At 34.6% G+C, this 19,454-nt stretch overlaps 1 long non-coding RNA gene across 2 annotated transcripts; it reads left to right on the top strand.

Annotated features, from left to right (window-relative positions):
• The first annotated feature begins 3,269 nt into the window (after nucleotides 1-3,269).
• Nucleotides 3,270-14,332, top strand: LOC125676873 (uncharacterized). 2 transcript variants are annotated; one of them, XR_007370843.2, is made up of 3 exons: nucleotides 3,270-3,316; nucleotides 6,513-6,886; nucleotides 11,558-14,332. It is a non-coding gene; the product is annotated as an uncharacterized LOC125676873 (long non-coding RNA). The 2 variants fall into 2 exon arrangements; XR_008801482.1 differs by lacking the exon at nucleotides 3,270-3,316 and having other exon boundaries at nucleotides 6,445-6,886.
• The last annotated feature ends 5,122 nt before the right edge of the window (nucleotides 14,333-19,454 follow it).

The raw sequence follows: 19,454 nt of genomic DNA, 5'->3' as shown, positions 1-19,454 counted from the left end.
GCAATCGGTTTCCGAATCTGTGTTATCAACATATTTCTACAGTATCAAGTGGTATCATGATTGCAATATGTGCTCTAACCCGTGTGATCAAAAAATTCTCCATATGCTCATGGAAGGAGGAAAACGAATTCTTTCGAAACCGATTCAGAAGAAGGATCCAATAACGCCTGAAATTTTAGAGCAGATTATAAGCAAATACGGCAATGATAGTTGTAAAAATGACTTGTCTAATGTGAGAGTTTGTACAATGGTATTGTTGGGTTTTGCGGGATTTTTCAGATTTAACGAACGAAGGTTTATATATTGTTCACTTTTGTTTATATAATTAATAACAAATGTGTTACTTCCGCCATTAGATTTTTCTCTCTTTGTTTTTCTAAGTGCTAGCGAGCTGCCATCCTACTTATACTATATAGTTTCTTGTTTTTTTGGTAATTAGCATCTAATTAATTTATATTCGGACGAACAAAGTGAGGGAGAATATAATTATAATTATATGCGGGTGTTTTATAGGTAGTCGGGTTCGAATATCATTTGTATTGGTCACGTGGTGAAGGCATATAAATAGGCGAACATGTGTTTGTGCGGCATTCTAAGCACGCTCGCTAGTTCTACGTACAGGTAAATTTTACAATATTTCTATGGCGGATAGTAATCATTTATCAGATGACATTAATCTGTGTATATATTGATGTGTATTAACATGAGTAGTTTTGTTTGCGATATATTTCTTAAGGACGTTACGAGTGATGAATAAAGTGCTAGCGAGCTGCCATCCTACTTATACTATATAGTTTCTTGTTTTTTGGTAATTAGCATCTAATTAATTTATATTCGGACGAACAAAGTGAGGGAGAATATAAAATACCTTATAAAGCGATGGACGCATGCGCCAGCGATTATTAAGATTGAACAGTCATTAAATCCACTACCCCTATCGACTAACGAAGTATTTCCAAATAAATAGCTAGGGTTCTACAATATGTATGCAGGGATTTCTTAGCACCCGTATGCGTTTCTGTTAGAATACCCACGCTGTATTATATAGTTCCTTGAAGTGCTTATTATTTCTAAAATATGCTGGTAATATGATAGCAAGCAAATGTTTTGTGACATGTTTTGATTTTGAAACACGTAGGGTAGGTTGAATGATAAAGATCGCGTGGTTTGGAAGTTTGCAAACAAGTAGGCGGATAAATCATCGGACCGAGTACCCTTTGTATTTGTATGAAATGAAGATACTAAACATCGCTATTTACAAACAGATCACATTGTCAGCTGTTGACTGTACATGAAATGATTCTTGTATATATAATATCTACGTCTGTTGATATGTCACATTAGTATACATGTATGTAGTAGGGTGTAGTTTTATTCATATTCATTTTGCAATGGCATGATAGGTGCATTTAATACAAATTATTCCCCATTCCTACTTAGTGCTGAGAAAATGAAATAAATCTTTCCAATATATTTGGAAGTGTTTTTAAACTAAATTATCTCACTTGATCATTATGTACATATTCATTAGTATCATTTATATCATCAACAATATACACTGTTCAGTGTTACATATATACAACACCATTTTACTCCCTGGTTATTTATTGTTTGTAACCAAAGTTATCTTTGAGCCTTGGGGCATCTATACCCGTGTGGTCACTTACAGACATGCGATTAAGGCCAGGTGGTTATCTAAACCAATAGTTTTACTTATTTTATTTTCCCGCTAAAAAGCCCCTAGTCTTTGTTCATACCGAAGTCAGACAACTCGCAGAGAGGAAGGACTGCATTTTATATTGAACATAACTTTTAATAGAATTGAAGATCTGGACATTTTGGACATATTACTAATAGTAGGTACACTATTTATTTCTTTAAGCCTTTTATTAATACTATTTCTGTAAAGTTTCTAATTAGCATTTCTATTAAATTTAAGTTAGAAAGTAAATTCCATTGATAGATGAGTGAATTCTAGAATTTTATTCATAATTAAATTCTGTATATATTGATCTTAAGCACCATGTATTCAATCAGTACAGTATTATATGTAAATATTGTTTGTAGTACTGAATTGAAACCTAGAGCTTCATTAATTGACTGATGAGAGATTAAGTACTACCTTGTTCCACAAACAGGTGATTAAATCACATCATGTTTTTATCCTTTATATATATATATATATATATATATATATATATATATATATATAGAAAGAGTTGATATCACACAGTCAAAATAATTCAATAAAAAAGCAGGAAAATATACAGTTCCAAAATATATTTAAATCACTTTATATTTTGGAACTGTATATTTTCCTGCTTTTTTTATTGAATTATATATATATATATATATATATATATATATATGTGTGTGTGTGTGTGTGTGTGTGTGTGTGTGTGTGTGTGTGTGTTTGTAAGCCCTGTCAATTGAACCAGTGAATAAGAAGGCACACGTGTAAATCAACACGGGGTCGGTCAAAGGAACACGAAAATGGTGGTGTTCAGTTGGATTTTTATAAAAATCAGCATAAAATCATTAAATAGTTCATCTACCATCAAAATCATGAAGTGTTTACTTAACAGGATTTATGAGATGTGTGTAACAGGTGTGTAAAGATTTAGCACTCGTCCATCTTTTTTCCTTGCGAGCATGGCTTACACACTTTCGAAGTGCGCATGCTCTGTTTTGAATGACGTAATTTGTGATGTCATCATAATGGAGTTTTCCAGGGAAAGAAGTTGGCCCATCTGAGGTAAGTAAACACGGTTGAAAGAAAATGTTTGCATATTAACAATGAGTTTTTTTATTAGATAGACTGATTAAATGGTGTTTCATACCGATCGTGTTATGTACAAGCGACAGAGTACCCGAGTTACTGAAAATTCCGATGATGAAAGTGATATATCTAGTACGTGAACTGTTTGTTTTTTTTTCTAAAATTTAATCTTTGCAGTTAATGTACTCTGTATACTAAAAATTCATATTGATTTTGGATAGAATTTCACATTTAAAAACAAATAGATATGCGCCAAGTCCTTAGGAATCTACCCCACCCCCACCCCTCCACACGGGACTTTTTTTTGGATGATTGGACCGTATCCCCCTTTTCATCTGTCTCCCTACTTTGAAGTTTTTTTCCCAACGCCATGACATAAATAAATAAATAAATAAAATGCAAAAATAAGAACGAAAGATATATATATGTATTCGGATTGGCATGTTCCACTTTGTCCGGGTTGAAATCCCCGAGGATGCAAATGTACATTACGCCGCACTGTTTGCAGTACGTACATGGTACAGGTGTACCGCATAGGTATGTAGCTACTAAGACTATAAACCAAACAGAATATCATATGTAAAACTATTACTCTGAATGCATTTTACTTGTTTACAATGTAGCCTGTCGGGGTGTGGTGCATGTCACACGCGTTGTTTACACGTGCACTTTAGGTGGCAGTGGAGGAAATTCGAACCATGTATGGATTATTGTCTCCTGATAACTTTGGCAGTTAACTTTTGATTTCAATCTACTTTTTAAGAATAATATAACCCTCGCTAATCATTGCCAAGCTGCATTTCGATCTTGGCAGAATGATCTTCAGCTACAATTCAAAATTAAGGGGTGATGTTGTGTACTAAGTTTTTCTTGATTGTTTACATCTGTGACTGTTTATGTGATGTATCAACTGATCAAGCTGTACAGTGTCATGACATATAGTGGCATAGCTTCCATTTATGTACTTGCGCATCATTTTGTCAGAAGAAGAAAATTCTAAAATGATAATTAAGATTTTTAACATGTATATGAATATACATGTATGTGTATGTTTGATTTTAGTATAATACCTGTAGAGAATATTTCAGTAGTATGAAGTGCCACACATTTAGACGCATGCATGTGGTGTTTAAAGGTCTCATCTGAAAGACCAGCAACTTTCTCTTTTGAATGCTAAATATGATGATGGAGCATTCACCTCACTACCTACATTTTCACCCTAAATAAAGTACAAGCATGGCTCGAAACCATGATTTCTTGATCCTGTTACCAGTCTTCACGAAAAACTTTGTAAAGCACAGGCCCTTCGGGCCTCCCAGTATAATAATTGTGTAAGCCCGAACAATATTTTGCAGGCCCAAAATGTTTATTTTCTAATTTGATCTCTTGTTATTTGCTGATTCTACTCTATAGACACATGCACAGTTCTTTTACTGTAGGAAAATACAGGTCAAGATGATCATAGTTAAAGAACAACTGACATTAAAAGGATTATATTATTTTTCAACATATTAATCCAGTATATGCGAAAGTTTTTGGACCACACAGGACATTCGGTCCAGTGTAATCAATGAACACACCGGACCGAACCAAATTTTGTCAGACCGAAAAACCTAATGTAAAAAAGTGAAACACGTGAAAATGCAAAACCAAGGGAATCTTATTTATTATACTAGTAATACTATTCCAGGAATCCTTCCCGTATAATACTTTAGACAGTCCATGCGGTTTTAATCATTTCATTTACGTATTTGGATGTGTGCTATTTTTTTTACTTATAACAAACTCCGCATCAAGATAGTAAAGCTCAAAACCGGACATTGAGACATCTGACATTCCGGTCCGGTGTAAAAAATGATGCATCGGACCTGAGGCACTGCACATCGGTCAGGTCCGACGGTCCGATGTCTTTCTCATAGACTGATTAATCTCGCAGATACATCAGCAGCTCATGTTCAACTCTGTTTTGTATACACCACGTACAAAACATTTTTTAAATGTTAGCCAAGGCCTACCCTCGCAGTGTTCGAAATTGGTTTAAAACTTGGTATAGACCACAGGTCTATGCCAAAATAAGATGACTTAGACGTACCTCATCGAATTGGCATAGACCACAACATTGAAAAAATAATAACACAAATTTAAAACATTTTCATTTACTTCTAATATACTTAGAAAGTGTATTTTCTTTCCATTTCTGTAATATCATCCTTTCCTCATAATGTTTATCAGACGTCGACTGACCATGCAAGGCCCTCTTGGATAACTTTATTGCTTTAAATCTAGAAAATTGGCATAGACAATTTGGTCTATCTCAATTACAGTTGGCATAGACCAGTGCCATTTGACATATACTCGGTCTATGGTTAATTTTGAACACTGCCCTCGGTCCAATGGGGCATGAATTTTCGTTTTTTTCTCCTCGTACGACAGTTTTTTTTTTTGGTTTTTTTATCGGATGGTTGTGATTGTGAAATACGCTTGGGTGGTTTTGAATTTCCCGGACGAGCCCCCTCCCTATACTTCAGAAAAGGCAGCATGGTTGATAATTTTTCTATGCGAAATTTGACTACTAAGTCATGACATTTAGTCTGAGTCAATCTCACGCTTTATTTGTAATATATACAGAACATATAAGAAAACATTTACAGGCCCATCGGACTCCAGGGTTTAATATTTTAAGAAGCCCGATCCCGATTTTACTGGCCTCGGGCATCAGGCCACTGGTTAATGTCGAAGACTGTGTTACCACTGAGCTACCATGACCAATTTTTATACGCCCGTCTTAAGACGGGACGTATTATGGTATGGCGTGTCTGTCCGTCCGTCTGTTAGCTTTTTCGTGTCCGACCCGTAACTTAAATACTACAAGGCCTAGAATCATCAAACTTTGTCTGTAGATACATCTTGGGTAGAAGGTATGTCGCACATTAAAACCAGGTCACTGTGACTTTTCATTAAGAAGATATGGCCATATATGGCAAAAACTTGTTCGGCTCATAACTTGAAAACTATTAGACCTAGAATCACCAAAATTGGTCAACTAATGCATCTTAGGTAGAAGGTGTGTCGCATCCTACTTTAAGGTCACTGTGACATTTAATTAAGGTGATATAAAAAAAAATGTTTTAATGGGTACTATCTATACTGTTAACAATATGTGACGGGCGTATCATGTGCCATGGCGGTGCACTTTATTTAACATGAATTCATAGCTAAAAAAAAATTATTACTAATTTTTTGGTTAATTCCATAAATATATTATTCCGCTCTCTAGACACAATTCTGGGTTACCCCCCTGCCTTTGGGGGTATAAGCACCTCATTTCTTTCAGAATGGCACAATGTCAGGAGAGCTTTTGTTATTTGTTATACTCTTAATGTTGATGGCATGCATCTATGAACAACAGGATAATTTTTTAGATTATTATTTCTGATATCATATTTGTAAATTGTTTATGAGGGGTTGTTAAAAGTTTGTGGACAAAAGGACGCACTTATTAAAAATTCAGAGTTATCGTAAGTGAAAAATATAGGAGATGTGTAACAAGATTGTATATTTGAAGATTTTAATTTTAATTAATTTTTATAAGTATTGATTTCAGATACATGTATGACATTGCATGCTTGGGGGGGGGGGGGGGGGGGGGGGGGGGGCTACAGTTAGATAATATTCTGGTCAGCACATTCAATAAACTACATGGAATTCATTAAATCACTTCTTTTTCTTTCAGTGGTCTTCAACTTTTAATCTCCAAGAAGGAAATGTAATTAAAAGATGAATAAAGTATCCCTAAGAATACCAGAAGAAAGGCTATGTGTTGAGAAAAACAGCCCTTCCTCAGTACCTCAAAACTAGATGATAGCCCTTAATTGTTACTTTATGCTGAATATGACACAGTATAGAAGATCTGATCATGAAGAAGTAACACCATTGATACACTTGCCAACTGCCAAAATTACTTTCTGATAGTATGACGAGATTAGAAGATATCATGGTGTAGTCATGACACAAACTGCAAATCAAAGAATTAATTGTCTTCCCCAGAGGATGAACAGAGCACGATGGCTTCACATGGATAACATTTCCTTTCGAGTTTTGAAATTAGTAAGTATACAAAATATTTTAGGCCACATAGGGCCAAAAAAAAAATGTTTGTTTTAGGTCGCTTCTGATTTTTAAAAAAAGGGTTGGTAGGTAGGTTTATTTTATTTTTTTTTAAATATTTTTTTTTTATAAAAATAAATAAGTGCCTTCGAATCAATGAAAATTTTATAGTTAAAGTTGTAATATAATGTGTTTAACAGATAAAAAATGGGTTCAGAGCACAATGTTTAATTGACAAAATACACAGTATGTGATGGAGTTTTAATATTACAATTATAGATGTCTTGGCATTTCGGGTAATAGTTCGTATATCGATGAATTGAAATCGGAAAATTGAAAAAAATTAATAGGGTCGGTGGATATATTTAGGGTCGGGCAGGCGACCTGAAACAAACACATTTTTTATTTTGTCCTAGTCATAAAATTATTTTTTAGATTTTCATCTTTGTTTGGAAATAAAAATGGGCAGGTGGTTGGAGTTTATTTTTATGCCCCCCTTTGAAAAAGAGGGGGCATATTGTTTTGCACCTGTTGGTCGGTCTGTCGGTCGGTCTGTAGACCATGTGTTGTCCGCTCAATATCTTGAGAACCATTCACTTGATGATAATGATATTTCATATGTGGGTTAGCAGGGTTTGACATTTACTTTCTTGAGCACTAGACCAGTCGGGCTACTTCAAATAATATTTACTAGACCTGACCTTACATCCACTAGCCCTGACCAACTTTCCAGAGAAAAGAAACCCTGATGGTTTCTCCATATTTAAGTACTTAATTCAAATGACAAACGTTAAGTTTAAACTAAAACGTACTTAATTGTCTCAAAAACATCTTTAGTCTCGTCATTCAATTTGGTGCTTTTATTTTCAAACTTCCCAATCTACTCCTTTTTTTTTCTCGGAACATCCTTCCTTGAGGACGAGAAGTCGAGACATTCCCGCACATGTGTCAACAACGAAAAATGGCTATTTACGATTTAATTTATTCATTTGATACAGGCAACGAAATTAAGGGGAAATACTCGCTAAATGCGAGTTAAAAATTGAATTTGCGAGTAAAAAATCACAAGTGATCGCAACTTTTTGCGAGTGAAAAAACCCCAATCTTTTTCCCGGATTTCCTCGGTTTATTGGCTGTACTTTGAAGTTTACAATAATCTTGTCTTGTGCATAGAAACTCTTTACAGAATGAATATACAAGTATTGAAAAAGTAAACGTGGATCGAATAAATAGGTCATCTCAGTCGATGGCCTACTTCATACACACTTCGGATGTCTCAGAGACGTCTGATTTAAATAGCAAGCATATTGATCTCGTCCGTGTCTATATAAAACAACACATGACAGTGTGTCACCATTTCACGCGGTGTCCTTCTGTACTCTATAGTCATACACTTCGAGTTCGCGGGGTTTTCTTTTCAGCTAGAATTTTTTTAGATGAAATTTCCAAAAGTTTTGAACATATAGTTTAAATTGGCGCAAACAGTCTTCAAGATTTCAATCCACATGATGCTGTTAATAGGTGGTAGATCTCTGGACAGCGAGTACGCCGCACAAGTGTACCATATGACCCGCACCATGTATGTTGTCTGATAATTCATTGAATTTTAAATGAAAGAATTCGCAATCTTATTTTTATTATTGCACTTTAAAGGAGATTTTAATAGATTTTCCCAAAATTTTGATAAAGAGACATGCTTGTTTTCTTAAATTCATGTAAAACAGTAATCGATTGAAAAATGCTAGTAAAAGCTCAATTTTGCTAGTTGGAAAATAATCCACTAGCTAAAATTTGCTAGTGGTGAAAAAAGTTAATTTCGATCCCTGTGATAGACACTTTCTTATATTCAATTAAAATAAACTGGGGTTTTTTTCAAATGAAAATAAATTCAGTTTATATATATTTATCCGAAATATAACTTTACACCCATTAACAAAGAGTAAATGTCGTAAAACATCACTTCCGACAGCGACTATGTATTCGAACTAAAAATAGAGATTTTGTCATCACGCGGTTCAAAATTGCTCGCAAACTCTTTACAGTTATTTTTTAAAGTTAAAAATAAGATATCTTATGGTTTAAAATAAAGTTCCTTGTTTATTTTTTCAACATGACCAGTCGGACTAGTAAATCGACATTTTACCCGACCGGACCTATCATTTAGTAGACTCGGTCGGTCGGACGTGACTTAGTGTCAAACCCTGGTTAGTTATGAGTAGAAGAGGATCCTTATTGTTTTTCAGGTCCAAAGGTCAAGGGTCAATCTACTCTGGACATAGGAATATAATGTCCGCTCAATATCTTGAGAACCCTTTGCTTGAAAGACATCAAACTTGGCACACTGGTACATCCTAAGAAGTAGATGACCCCTATTGATTTTGAGGTCACACGGTCAAAGGTCAAGGGTCAAACTGGGCATGGGAATATACTGACCATTCAATGTCTAGAGAACCCTTTGCTTGACAGACATCAAACTTGGCACACTGGTACATCCTAAGAAGTAGATGACCCCTATTGATTTTGAGGTCACACGGTCAAAGGTCAAGGGTCAAACTGGGCATGGGAATATACTGACCATTCAATGTCTAGAGAACCCTTTGCTTGACAGACATCAAACTTGGTACACCAGTACATCTTCAGAAGAAGATGACCCCTATTGATTTTGAGGTCACATGGTCAAAGGTCAAGGGTCAAACTGGACATAGGAATATACTGTCCGTTCAATATATTGAGAACCCTTTTCTTGACAGACATCAAACTTAGTACACTGATATGTCTTCAGGAGAAGATGACCCCTATTGATTTTGAGGTCACACGGTCAAAGGTCACACTGGACATAGGAATATATTGTCCGTTCAATATCTTGAGAACCCTTTGCCTGACAGACATCAAACTTGTTACACTGGTACATCTTCAGGAGAAGATGACCCTTAATGATTTTGAGGTCACATGAGCAAAGGTCAAGGGTCAAACTGGACATAGGAATATACTGTCCGTTCAATATCTTGAGAACCCTTTGCTTGACAGACATCAAACTTGGTACACTGGTACATCTTCAGGAGAAGATGATCCCTATTGATTTTGAGGTCACATGTTTAAAGATCAAGGGTCAACCTGGACATTGGAATATACTGTCTGCTCAATATCTTCAGAACCCTTTGCTTGACAGACATCAAACTTTAAATAGTACTCTGGTGTATATTCAGGAGAAGATGACTCCTATTGATTTTGAGGTCACATGGTCAAAGGTCAAGGGTCAAACTGGACATAGTAATATACTGTCCACTCAATATCTTGATAACCCTTTTACTTGACAGACATCAAACTTAGTACACTGGTACATCTTCAGAAGAGGATGACCCATATTGATTTTGAGGTCAAAAGTCAAAAGTTGAACTGGACATAGTAATATATTGTCTCCTATATTTTAAGAATTATTTGTTTGATTGACACGTACCAAACTTGGTACACTGGTACAGCATAAGGAGTAGATGACCCCTATTGAATTTTAGGTCACATGGTCAATTCACTCTTGACATAGGAAGATATTGTCTGCTCAATATTTTGAATTGATGATAATACTATCAATTAAATGAGGTGTGTGTATAACCCTTTTCAATTTTGCACTATGGGGGGCATATGTGTTTTACAAACATCTCTTGTTTTTTTTTTTCAGAATATATATTTCACGTTCATTATTCTCACATGTTGCTCTAGAGTGTAGATTACATCATTTTTTTTACATTGTTTTCTTTGGACAGAAAATTTCCATACAGTAATATTATAATTGTTGTTGAGTGATTTTGAAGTACATTTTCATGTAACACTGAAGTTGAACATTCTTTTTCCCTGTTGTCCGTCTGTCTGTAAACTTTCACATTTCTGACTTCTTCTCAAGAACCACTGGGCCAATTTCAACCTAACTTGACAAAAAGCATCCTTGGTGAAGGGCTTTCAAGTTTGTTCAAATAAAGGGCCACACCCCCTTTCAAAGGGAAGATCTAATTACAAAATTGCAAAAATAGGGTGGGGTCATTTAAAAATCTTCTTCTAAAGAACCACTGGGCCAGATGATGTGAAAGTTACATGAAAGCTTCCGGACAAGTGTAGATTGAAGTTTGTTCAAATCATGACCCCCTGGGGTAGAATAGGGCCACACTAGGTGATCATAGTTTTACATGTACAAATATATAGGGAAAATCTTCACAAGAAGTAGGAAAATAACAAGGCCAGTAAAATACAAATTTACGTAAAGGCTTCCTGAAATAGTGCAGATTCAAGTTTGTCATAATCATGCCTCCCAGGGAAGGTTGGCCGAGGCCACAATAAGAGATCAAAGTTTTACATTCAAATAAGTATAGAGAATTTTCAAGAACCATTAGGCCAGAGCAGTTTACATTTACATGAAAGCTTCCTGACATACAGCTCTGTAGTGCAGATTCAAGTTTGTAAAAATAAAATTTCCAAAAGGTGTCGCTGTGTTTGGTGTAATTTTTGTTCGTTCTGCACAAACTAGCTCATTCAGCTTGACACAGCCTAGGTAATTTACAGTTGATCATTTGATAAACACTTACTTTGTAGAAATAGAAATTATGATTTTTATCTATTTATACATTTATTGCTATTTCTATGAAGACCTTTTACTAATCACTTCTCTAAATATTTTTGCAGATTTGTCAGAATGTTATGCATCGTTATCAACAGAAAAGAACTTCATAGGTAGACCAAAGCTGACATGGGATGAGATCCTAGAACAAGACCTAGAGTTTACAGGATTGGATAGGATCAATCCACTGGGTCGCCAAGTGTGGAAGTACAAACTTCAACCTCGACAGGACAGCCAGGCCTCACCCTTGCAAAAAGATTAATTTGGCCTGGATAGTCAAAATGAGTGATGATGATTGATATCAAGGTCTGACACTGGAAGCTCAGTAAGGGTAGATGCTGGCAATGGAGCTGTTTAGCAATAAAACAAACAAGTTTAACATTAAACATGTTTGTATACTTTTTTGGCTCACCTGAGCCAAACGCTCAAGTGAGCTTTTCTGATCACCTTTGCCTGTCGTCTGTCTGTTTATAAACTTTTCACATTTTCATTTTCTTCTCCAGAGTGAACCACTGGGCCAGTTTCAATCAAACTTGGTATGCATCATCAATAGATAAAGGGTATTCAAGTTTGTTCATATAAAGGGTCATGCACCCTTCAAAAAGGAAATAATCATGGAAATGCAAAAATAGGGTGGGGTCATTTAAAAAACCTTTTCAAGAACCACTGGACCAGGAAAGTTGAATTCACACGAAAGGTTCCTGTTTTGTGCAAATCATGGTCTCTGGGGGTAGGGTGGGGTCACAATAGAGAATCAAAGTTTTACATTCATATATAGTGCATATTCAAGTTTGTAAAAAGCTCACAGGGGTAGGGTGGGGGTCACAATAGGGGATTTAAGTTTTACATGTGAAATATATACAAGGAAAATCTTTTAAAATCTTCTCCTCAAAAACTAGATGCAGAACCGTAGCTCTTTGAAAAGAGAGCTTCAGATGAACCCCTTATAAAAAAAACTTCAATTTATGGCAGAGAAAAAAAGTGCATGTTTAAGTCCCTCTATCACTGCATTCCTGCATCGCTGTCTCATGAATTTAATATTAAATAATTCCCAACATATTTTCCCACTATACTTGTTTCCAAACATACTTTCAAATATTTTCTAAACCCACATATAACCCCAAAACAGCTTCAAGTGATTTCAATTTCTTTGTTGATGTAGCCATGTTAAGTAGCCTGTCAATTTGAACCCCAGTTCATTTCCATACTCATACTCATTTTGAAACATAATGTCTGTGTGAACTAATATCCTCACAAATATTTTTAGTGAAATATTTTGGATGAAATCATCCCAGTTGGGTTAAATACTTATTATTCAAATACTGTAGGTTTGAATATTGAACTAATCTCACAGCTTTCTTAAGTTTGGTCCCCATCCCCACCAGTCTGTTTTTACGCTTAACTATTGAAATGGGGTGTAAGGGATCAGACTAGGCTTTTATAGCATTATCAATTTTCAAAAGCTTTAGAAAAATTATACAATTTTAGGTCACTTGAGTAAACTCAGATGACATGTTGCTATTGATCTGCATCTGTTGTAGTCCGTCGACATTAACAATTGAACATTTTTAACTAAATTCTATAACTGAAAGATGAAGATACCGCACAGCGATCAATCTACGATTCAAATAACGGAATTCTTTTCAAATTTAGTATGAAGCACACAAATTTACATTAAACCTTCTTGACATAGTGCATATTCAAGTTTGTTAAAATCATTTCCCCGGGAGTTATGGTGTGGTAACAATAGGGGGTCAAAGTTTTATATGCTAGCTGATATAAAGGAAAATTCTTTAAAGATATCTCTTGAACTATTTAAGCTAGGGCTTTCATATCTTGTATATACAATTTTTATGGCAAAACAAATCTGACTTATTCAGTATGTCCTGAACTACATTGTGTTTAAGGTAGATCTTTCATATATATTATATATTATGAATTTCTTATGATAAAACCTTTCATCTTGTTGAGGAGCCTCTCACCTCTGGTTGGCGCGGGTTTGAATCCTGCTCGCACCGGTAATTGAGAAAGTTTCCCAGTTTACTCTCGGAAGGTCGGTGGTCTCTTCCCAGGTACATTGTATCTGGGTTCTCTCTTCCACCAATAAAAACTGGGCACCACCAGATAACTGAAAAATTGTTGAGTGTGGCGGAAAACAGTTAAAACAATCAATCATATTATGTTATTTGACCTTGTGACCCTGAATTCTGAGTTTGACATACTTTTAAGAAAGTATAACATATTAAGTATATCCAGGACTATTTTAGATAGGGCTTTTATGTTTTGTATATTGATTACTTATGGCAAGGTCTTTCATATCATACCAAGACCTACGACTTTTTACCTTGGTCTTATCCAGAACAGCAATATCATGCTAGTCATATCTTTGTCTTATATGATTTCATTTTAGTAATGTTGTGTTCTTTAGAGCTAGGTTTGGGTCACATTATTCATGAGAATAAAGATTGATAAAATAGCATTTAAAAATCAAAACAGCAGGGCCAAGATGACTCAGGTGAGCGATGTGGCCCATGGGCCTCTTGTTGATTTTGATATTTCTACCTATATCATTTGTATGAGAAATGGAACTCCTTTTTTTCTTTTACAAATACATGTATTATCATATGGATCCATCTTTGTTGATTATTTAATCAAAGGACATATTCAATTCATTCAATGTATTAAATGTAAATTTATGGATATGTCTGTGGTTAAATTACTTATGTATGTATGTATACATTTTTCTCGCACATGCAATTACATATATGATGTATATATATTTACTAATTGTACATGTAATATCCCCTGTTATATAATAAAATATATGACTGAGAATAAAAGACCTGCTGTTTTCATTGCTACCATGACACATTAAAAGATTAGAATAATTCAAATATCTTAATGAATTCTGTAATATATGAATTTGATATTTGTATATGATTGCCTCACTGGTGTTCAATGTGAACTTTGGTTTATTGTTTCAGTTTGCTCGATCTTTATATCAAATTAAAATTTAAGACAAATAAGGAATTATTTCCGAAATTGGTTAATATGGTACATTGTAGTAAAATAATCAAGAGTTTATTCATATGAGATAGCTAAATTTCACATAAATAACCAGTGACTGATTCTTGATTGTCAACGTTTTCACCGAACAGTTCAGAAATTACCATGGTATATGTACATACTATTAGGGGATCATAAAATTCCTTAAAGAGTGACAAATTTTTAAATATCACCTTTTCAAGGAGAAAAATCCTCTTACGTATATGAATACTATGAAGAGATTAAAAGAGAGGTGGCTAGATCACTTGTATGGTGAGATTCATTTGTGGCAAGAACTGGTATGATGTCGAGAGTCAGAAAGCACTGGAATCCACTAGGAATAGTTTTAGATCTATGGAGCGCCAAAATAACAAACTCAGATATTTGAAGATATCTTTAATTATTTGAAGATATTATTAATTCATTTCATGCACGCAACATTGCAATCAAAGATCTCTTCAAATAATTAATGATATCTTCATTTGAATTGAATTATTGATATCATTATTTATTCCGCTGAATTGATGCACACAATAATTTAATTGTTGCTCTCCTCAAATGAATTATAATTTAATGATACCAACAATAGAATTAATGCATGCTACAATTCAATTGAAGAGAGCAATAATTCATTAATGCTAACATCACTTAATGTGCGCAATAAATGGATTATTGCTCTCTTCTATTGAATTAATGATATCATTAATTAAATTGATGCGTACAATAATTATGTTAGTGAGAGTAATTATCTAATTGAGATATAATCCTTAATTAATTCGACATATCCACAACTGAATGAATGATTTCTTTAATTGAATTGTTGCTCTCTTTTTAAAAACAAAACAACGATGTGCGCATTAATTACTTATGAAATAGCCCTGTATATATAATTAAAAAGATCTATTGAATTAAAAGAGATAATCAAGTCATTCATACAGAGCTCTAAATTAATTTTTGCAAGCAATATTTCCACCACATGGATATTATTGGACTTCAATTATTTGAGCTTATGTAAAACATTAAGATTTTAAAAATCATCCTGGTGAATTTGTATTACAAAAGTCATGAGAGGACACGTCCAGTTTTTGAACAAAAACAGAAAGTAATATATTCCCTTGAATTTGGTCATCCCTGTCCTCAGTGTGTTTCAGACGTGTTTAGTGGGAGGGGGGGGGGGGTCCAACACGTTTAGCGGATATTTAGTTGTTGGCATGTGGCGGGAGCGAAACCAGGAATTATCCAAGGGGAGGACGTAATGAGTGCCTAAAGCACGAAATCTCTAAACAAAAATATCTAAGATGAAGGAAAATCGTGATTTTTGGGGGTTTTCTATTACAATTTTGTCCTCATATATCAAAGTGAGATGATAGTCAAAATTGACATAATTTCCATGTACATATCATAAACATGTAGATATTTTTGTAACAGTATATGAAGGAATCTGGAGCAAATCCTGATTCTGAAGTTATATAAACTGGTGTTATACACCGGATTTTCAAACAATTTATGGTTTTTGCAACGTTTGATTAAAGTTTTTTGTAAGGCCACATCTATGTAGTTACATTTACACAGAATGTTCATGAAAATGTTACCTTTTGGAGTGGAATTAAGATATCGCGTAACATTTTTTTTTTTACAAAGATATCTAATTTTTATCTATATCAAAAGTCAACAAAAAACTTAAAAGTAATACAAAAAATGTATATAATTATTAATACTTGTTTTAGATCTTTTAGGCACTGCATTATACAGAATTTTGATTTTATTTATCATACTTTTTGGTTGAATTACTACCGAGTCTGGCCCGTACAGCATGTATTGACAAACGAGGGAGTCTATAATCATAGAAGTATATATATATATATATATATATATATATATATATATATATATATATATATATATATATATATATATATATATATATATATATATATATATATATATATATATATATCAGGGAAGTCGTTGTGGCCGAGTGGACTTACGCACTGGTTTGACAATCTTGCTTGGTGGTGGGTGCCGTACGTCGCTGGTTCGACCCCGGGCTGGGGCGAAAATTTTCAGTACCTAGTTGTGATTATTTAGTGTTTTATATATATATATATATATATATATATAATGATAATTATTATAAGTTATTATTACAATTAAAGTTATCATTATGGACACTACTACCCCTCCCCCGACCGGTCGCGGTAGCTCAATGGTAGAGAGTTCGCTTCGTAACCGGGAGGTCGTGAGTTCAAGCACCGTTCATCCGCAAACCCAATTTTAAGACGTTGAAATTGGTAGTGATTGCTCCTTCGCCAAACGCTCGACATTTAGAAGTGAGAATCACGGATCTTTTAGATGTGACCTTATAAACGTAGACCCCTGGTCGTACATGTAGTAGTAGGTGTTCGCACGATATTTCAAAGAACCCTCACTGCTACGACCTTGAACCCTATGGATACATTGGATAGGTACTCCGCTTAAAGCTGGTTACGTCTCAATATGAATAAAATATTCTCGACGGGACGTAAATTATATAAGCAATCAATCATCCAATCAATACTATCCCCCCCCCCCTTTTTTTTGTTGTTGATTTTCTTAAGGCGATAATTTCAACGAAATGTGTGGATTCCCTGTCTATCCCATCCCAATTTCCATTTATGTAATCGTTTCACACTTTTTTGTAAGTTTTAGAGATTGGCCTTATGTATTTAGCGTGGTGAGAATGATTGTTTGGATGTTTCAAAGTGTTTGATTGCCCGTGTGTATCAGAGTGTTTAACTGGCCGCGTGTTTCAGAGTGTTCAATTGCCTGTGTGTAAAGGAAAGTGTTCAATTGACCGTGTGTAAAGGAAAGTGTTCAATTGACCGTGTGTAAAGGAAAGTGTTCAATTGACCGTGTGTAAAGAAAAGTGTTCAATTGACCGTGTGTAAAGGAAAGTGTTCAATTGACCGTGTGTAAAGGAAAGTGTTCAATTGACCGTGTGTAAAGGAAAGTGTTCAATTGACCGTGTGTAAAGGAAAGTGTTCAATTGCCTGTGTGTAAAGGAAAGTGTTCAATTGACCGTGTGTAAAGAAAAGTGTTCAATTGCCTGTGTGTAAAGGAAAGTGTTCAATTGACAGTGTGTAAAGGAAAGTGTTCACTTGATAAGCAAAAATTCAAGGAGTGAATAAAACTATATTTCACAAATTTCGACCGCAGCAATGTCTTCTATGTTGTTTTTAGTACCAAATAGTAAATTTTCGTACTAAAATACCAATAACTGTAGAAGTGTTCAGTTGCAGGTGGGGAGTTAAGGTGTTCATTTGACACGCGTTACACGTATGTGTGTGTGTGTGTGTGTGTGTGTGTATTTCAAATTGACAAGTACATATGTACTCATTATGGATCTAGATTTAAAAGTTCAGTATCAATGGGAATAACATCTATAATGTTTAGAGTTATCCTTCTTGCAAAGTATTGAAATATGTGTTATGTACTGATTTATATTATATGTGTTTGAAACCTTTATCTTTTTATTATTTCATTCTTGTTATGTTACAGAGTCTCTCTCTCTCTCTCTCTCTCTCTCTCTCTCTCTCTCTCTCTCTCTCTCTCTCAGAGATCCTGATTTCTATTCGTGTCAATGAATGTAGAACCCAACCAGCCTACTTGTCATCTTTCATTCGACGACAACATGAACAGGATATCGCATGTATTCATGGAAACGAAAACAGTGATGAAGTCTGAGACTTTGTCAGAGACATAAAACAATGTTACACATGTCTCTGACTTCATTCTATTGTTTTCTGGTACGGAAATGTCATTTGTATTATACTAAGCAATGATATTCAGGATTAGAGATACCCTTTTTTCTTTGTTCTAGTAAAATGAGAAGAAGCAAGTTTATATAAGAATTGATGAGAATCACGTTGTTTTTGGAATCATAGAAAACATTCAAAATCATATAGATCTAAGTCTATCATTTTTAAATTATCAAGTAACAGATTGACTGGTTGGGATCTAGTCTCCGCTGATCCTCCACTTTAATCCTCCCCCAGGCTGTCAGGGGTCCCCTACATTGGATACATTTATAGTACAGTAATCATATGTATACGTATTAATCATTATTACAGAAAATAAAGTAGTACACGTAGCAAAAAGGAAAGGTATTGTGACAATATTGTCAAATTTAGATAATTGATTTCAACGGATTGTATAAAAGCAAAAACAAAACCCTCGTATCTCAAGGTATTTTAATATATTTCAAACAAGAATTCATCGTTTTCCCTGCGCTACGTTACTGGAAGCCAGGACACCTCAAGTAGTGGGTTTCTTCGTCATATACTAGTAAATGATAGTATCGATTAAAGTAAGCATTTCGCGACTTCTATGATCATTATAACCATCTAGTTTGCCAATACAACCTATCATTGGGTCAAATGCTGTCTGACTTGTTTCATACAATTTTTATTCCGTTTTTGGCACACTGATTTTGACTGCGGATAACTCCTTTTACCTGATCAGAATATAGGCCTCACGGCGGGTGTGACCGGTCGACATGGGATGCTTACTCCTCCCAAGCACCCGATCCCACCTCTGGTATATCCAGGAGTCCGTGCTTACCCAACTCTCGATTTTGTATTGCTTATAGGAATTATGAGATTGATCACTGTTAGAAAAAATCCAAAGTCGAGGCTAAGTGGGATAAACGTGTATTGTCCATATGCATTTTTGTGTGACATTATATTTAGTTTGTCCACATTTACGTTTCGTTTTATTAATTTGGAAAACAGAACAAATGTTAATATCATTAAATACAAAAATATGTTCCAATATAAAAATACTATCACTTTGAAAAAAATATGTAAATTTATCACTTATATCAACACTTGATTACTTAACTTTGATGCACTAGTCCTCCAGGATATGTACATTGCATCA

This window comes from Ostrea edulis, chromosome 3 (assembly GCF_947568905.1).
Source record: "Ostrea edulis chromosome 3, xbOstEdul1.1, whole genome shotgun sequence".
NCBI lineage: Eukaryota > Metazoa > Mollusca > Bivalvia > Ostreida > Ostreidae > Ostrea > Ostrea edulis.
Note: the sequence above shows the minus strand (reverse complement) of the source record. Positions and strands in the feature narration are given on the sequence as shown.